Here is a 6,000-nt window from a genome sequence, read left to right as displayed (position 1 = left end):
GACCATTCCAGAATGGATCAGTCTAATAGTTCCCCCCTTTCATTCCCCCCCCCCCCCCCGGAGACTTTCTCCCCCACCCCATTTTAATGATTCCTTTTTTTGTGCTGGCATTTAGTCCTATGGCTAAATATTGCGCTCCTCCACCTCTCCCCCCCCTCACACACAACCACAGACACAGCCACACACACCCAGACACAACCACACACACACACAGACACACAAACACACAATCAATGCCGACGTAAAGTCAACGTCTATGAATGGGACAATAAAATTATTAAAAAAAAAGAAACAGTTTCCTGTATTTTGTAATGTGTATTCAGCTATTCAAGACTCAGACTGGACGGATTCAAATTTACGAGTCTTCGGTAAACAAACGAATGTCAGGTAATAAACTATGCACTTCAGAAAGTGCTCGAGGTTAAAGTCTTCGTAGATTTATTTGCATACATTGTTTTGTCTATATTTGTGTACACCAGTGATGCCCAGCCTAATTCGACCTGCGGGCCATTTTAATTTCCGACACTAGTGTCGCGGGCCACATGACCGAAAAGATACAAAAACGTAATGAAATAGAACTAAAACTATTTTATTAGAAATTCGTGGATCTAGCACTTACATTAATTAGTGAGATGTTTGAAGTTTGTCTTCTTTTATACACTTCGGAACAATGGCTTCATTTCTCTACTTACAATACGAGCAACATTCTATCTAGCTTAACCGCCAACTCATTTTCTTTTCTGTTTTTGGCAACTTCAATTCTTCAATCTCTAGGCGAAGTTTAATAATATTTTATTCGCGAATCAAATCAAGAATGCTTCCATATTTGTTTGATGTTTTGTTAAACAGCCACACTATCTTTCCAAATCAAATACATTGGCTCATTGTCATGTTCGCAAAAAAAAAGTAGTAAAGATCCATTCACTTTTCCTGTTAGATTATACATCTAGTCACATTTCATAAACACAATGTCAAAGGTCATGGTATCAATCCATCAGAGGAAAAGTTAGGGCCCTAACGTAGGTAAAAAATAACTTTATCAACCCTTTGGAGAGGGGATTTTCTACACTTTGTGCTGTCGTTTCGGCGGGCCGGATGGAAACACTTCGCGGGCCGGATCTGGCCCGCGGGCCGTATTTTGGGCATCACTGGTGTACACAATATTCACGAATACAAATAGTCGAAGGAAATACAAAATGAATCGCTTAAATATGCCCAGACAAAAAATTAGGTAAATACTGCTAAATATAGACTGTGTGTGTGTCTTTCTATTGGCTGAGGAGTTCTGATGTAACCTTTCAGTACAATTGATGCAGCCGTGGATAAAAGGGAGTGAACTGCTGATGAAATAGAGATTTCATAAACTGTAGTTAGATCTGGAGACGACTCCAGGATGCCAGAGTGTAAAGACTTACTGTTATAGTGAGCTAGATTTGTTTTAATTTTGTTTTCATTTGATCTCAAGTTGAATTGGTCTATATTGTAATAAAAGTTCTATTTAGGTTTGTTCACAAAAAAGTTAGTTTAAATTGTATAAGTTAAACTACAATACACCTACAGCGGGTTTAGTTGTCTACCAGCAGTTTGGTGCTACAAGTCAGCGGCCGTCAGCAACCATGGCATTAAAGCGGCCCTGAGTCCTACAGTGTATCAACACGCCTTTCCCCCAATTTTATCCAAATCTGAGGTAAAATTCCTGATCCTACTAGACCAGTGATGACCAACCTAATTCGACCTGCGGGCCATTTTAATTTCCAACCCTCGTTTCGCGGGCCGCATCAAAGATCCGAAAACGAAGTGAAATTGACCTAAAATTATTTAGTTAGAAACCAGTGGATTTAAAATTAAATTAATTAATGGGATTTTTGAAGTATTTTTTACGCGTCGAAAAATGGCTTCATTTCTCTTCTTAAAATGTTAGTAACGTTGTAGCTTCCAGACTCGTTTTCATGTCTCTATTTGGTAAATATTCTCATCGATCCTACAATCTCTAGGCAAAGTTTCACAATCTTTTTATTCCCGGCTCAAACCAAGATTGACGTCATATTTTGTTACAGGCCCTACAAAGCCACACTTTCTTTATAAAACAAATATATTGGTTTATTATCATGTTCCACAAAAAAGTAAAGATACATTCACTTTTCGTGCTAAATTCTACATTCAGAGTCATATTTCTTTAAAAAATGTTAAATTTCATGGTACCAATCCATCAGACAAAACGTGAGGGCCCTAACGAAGGTAAAGATTCACTTTTAAACATATTCTTCTTGGATGGGGAATTTCTACACTTTGTACCAACATTTCGGCGGGCCGGATGGAACCACGTCGCTTGCCGGATCTGGCCCGCGGGCCGTATTTTGGGCATCACTGAAATAGACCGATGGACATAACACTACCTACGTCTCTCACACACACACACACACACACACACACACACACACACACACACACACACACACACACACACACACACACACACACACACACACACACACACACACACACACACAAAACAGCATACGATGTCGTCCTTTCCTCTCCCAGGTCTTCAAGTGTCGGAATGCTTTGATGAGCTACCGAGGCCTAATGATTTAATTTGAAATCAAAATTTTAATTCTGTGATTAGAAAAAAGAAAAAAGTTAATGAGCTCTACATTTAAAAGTGCATCCTGGGAAGAAAAATAAAAAATATATAAAATAAAATACATTGTAATTAGAAAGTTTATTAAAGAAAAATATTACGCAAGTCGCGGCTAGTCGAGGAATATAAAGTACATTTCCCCTTTCAGACCTTACGATCTATGGGGCAGATGATGTCAAGGATGTCATGTGGCCACCACAACGACCAACTGATTTTACTTTTCCTCAACTAATGTCGGATACCCATTAGAGTTGGGTGGATTTGGAGGCGCCCTTAAGATCCCGAAATATTACAAAAACCCCAGTCTTCGAACACGGGACTCCTCAGTTCGGGGGTCAAGCGCTGTACAACTCAGCCACCGCGCCTCCGTATCCAGTGCTGGTACCTAGATATTCGGAGTCTTGTCTCGAAGTAGCACTGCTTGAAGTTAAAATAAAAACTTATACAACACTCAGCCGTGTCACAAGTTGATATAATCGTTAGATATAACCACATGTCTGGTTTGAAAAGAGAGAAGTGAGTAAGAAGGGGGTATCTTGGTGATCGCTTTTCAAATGCAATTATATATATATATATATATATATATATATATATATATATATATATATATATATATATATATATATATATATATTGTTACGATCTTCTCTATCAGGCCCTCTGTAAACACTGCCCAACAACACAACACATCTAAAACATCAACTTGACAACAAGAGCTTCAATAAACAAGGTGGCGGTTTATTTACAATTACATCAACAACAGCCAATAAACACAGTTGGCTACAGTAACTTCAAATGCTTTGCTACACTACAGAACTGCCTAACTAATCACTACAAGTCTCTCTAGCTCGTACAGCTACATTTTCGAGGACTCACTTCGTAGCACACAGTCCTTACTGCTTGCTGTCCTGGACTCAACTGTCCTTTCTTTACACACTGTCTCTCGTCTGTAAAGGCTTTCTGTCAAATGACCATAACATTGGTCATAATGCGTGCATTAGCAGTAATGTCCCTTGTTCAACAGCCCTTGACCTGTGTGATTGGCCTGAATCATGTGTGTCAATAGGCCGCACAAACATTAACCCTTTCAGTCCGTTACTAGGGTTATAGCAATATATATGTGTGTGAACAACTTGAATCGGAGCTCGAGGGCTAAAGCCATTATGCCAGGAAAGTGCTTATGAAAATAGAAGGGCTTATAGTCTACCTACATCTTATCTTAAACAAAGAAGAGTGAGCGGGCGCAGATGTCAAGAATCGGATCAACAAGGCTAGGCGTACTTTTAACACCCTACGGCCGATCTGGTGGTCAAAATCACTGTCCCTACATAATAAAATCCTAATCTTCAAGACCAATGTGAAAGCAGTTCTTTTATATGTGGGCAGAGACTAACAATACAGGCAAGGTCCAGGCATTCACCAACATAATGCTTGCAACATATCACTGTTCTTCGATGGTCTAACCGAGTCTCAAACTTCAGCCAACGGGAGAAAGCTCAGCAGGCAGCGATAGAACAAGAAATCAAACTTGGGTAATGGGGGGTGGGGGTCTGGAGTGGGCACACAGTGAAAAGAACAGCAGACGACATTGCAGGACTGGCTCTACACTACAGACCACGGGGAAAGATAAAGCCTGGTGGGAGACCAAAGCAAACATGGCGAAGATCATTAGACCGAGAAGCAAAGATGGCGGGATGAACTCAACTGACGGGGGCATTGTCCGATAACGAGTTTCTTTTGTGGCTCTATGCTCCGCTGGAAGTCTAAGTAATTAACTCTTTCTCTCCGTAACTATTTTCCACATTATGGTGGAATCAACGTTGTTATCGTCAGTTAGGAGAGAAAGAGTTAAGTCAGTTAACAATATTTTCATTTTAAAAAAAAATCTAAAACCCTGTAATTCTTTTTTGAAGATTAAGGATGTGTGCAGTGTTTTACATGACTACGGAATACCCAATTGCGACCTACTTATTTTTCCACATCTGATGCAGTTAAGGCTGTTGTCCGCCGGTGGTCTATTTTAGTTTTCTTTGCATCTATCCTCCATCAAGGTTTTATCTGGGCCACTATTAATGTAACGCTATAGCAGGGCGTTCAGATGCGTGCAGCTCAGTTTTGTAGCATAAGTCCCAAACCGCTTCTGTTCCTCTAAGTACATTTTTTAAAAAATTATTAATTTTAGTATTTAAAGACGCCCACGTTTTAAAGCGTGTACAAAGTACATATTTTTTTCCCACTTTATTTTTTTAAAAGATACATAAATGTAAAATCTTTGCTCAGAACCTGTTCATAGTTCTTGCTTTCATTTGATTGTCCTTTATCCTGCCCTATATGCATGAAAGTCCGAATAATTATAGTTCAGGGAAAGTAAAACACAGCAAAAGAAATTGTGAAAAAAAATATATAAATAGCAACAATACACGTAAATAATATAGGGTAGTAGTGTTTGAATAAAAGCTTAATAAAAAATATTACAGAGTGCTATTCAGTACTCAATGGTTTATTTGAATACAGATCTGTGTATGATGAGATGCTCCAGTCTCAACGATGAAATTGAAAAGCAGGGGCCGATAATTTGTGTACAAGTATCTTAAAATCATAAAATTGTTATTTCAGTTATAATCTAAGTCAGACAGTTACGCTGGGCAGGGCACGTATCACGTAATGGGAGACGAACGTATGCCAAAAGAAGTCTTTTTTTTTGGTGAGCTAAAAGGTGGTCGACATAACAGAGGCGCCCCACGGAAACGCTGACTTAGAAGAGAGCACCTGGTTTTCATGCAGCTTCAGAACGAGACAGCTGGAGATCACTCACAAAGGCCGCGGGATACAAATTTGAAACCAAAAGAAAATCCGCTGCAGAGGACAGGCACAAGACGGCGAAACGAAAATCTTAATCGACTACCGGCGGATAATGGTTATGCTTGCCCTGGATGTGGCAAAATATGTAGGTCACATCTGGTACATCGGTCTTGAAAAACAAGCCTTATATATTTAAGTCAGAATATCTAAAAGACTATAGCGACGAAATTTGTTTTGACTACTTAGAATCGAGTTTAAACAATTAGAAAATACAGTGCCATCAGAAGGGTTAGGGCTTATGAAGTCTTAATCAATTAAAATAAGTGCCATCAGAAGGTCTACTTTAATGAAGTCTTAATCAATTACTCATACCATGGTAGCATGCAATCGTTTTGGTCATTATAACCGGTTGGTCCGATTACATGCATACAACCTAAGACCAATTATATGTTTATTATTTTTTCTATCTCATCTTACAGAGATAAAATCTGAGCTGCTGCTAACAGTTGAACGCAAACGCTGAACTAACGTTATAACCCTTGGGCAGTGGAGGTCTA

This window comes from Biomphalaria glabrata, chromosome 10 (genome assembly GCF_947242115.1).
Source record: "Biomphalaria glabrata chromosome 10, xgBioGlab47.1, whole genome shotgun sequence".
Taxonomy (NCBI): domain Eukaryota; kingdom Metazoa; phylum Mollusca; class Gastropoda; family Planorbidae; genus Biomphalaria; species Biomphalaria glabrata.
Note: the sequence above shows the minus strand (reverse complement) of the source record.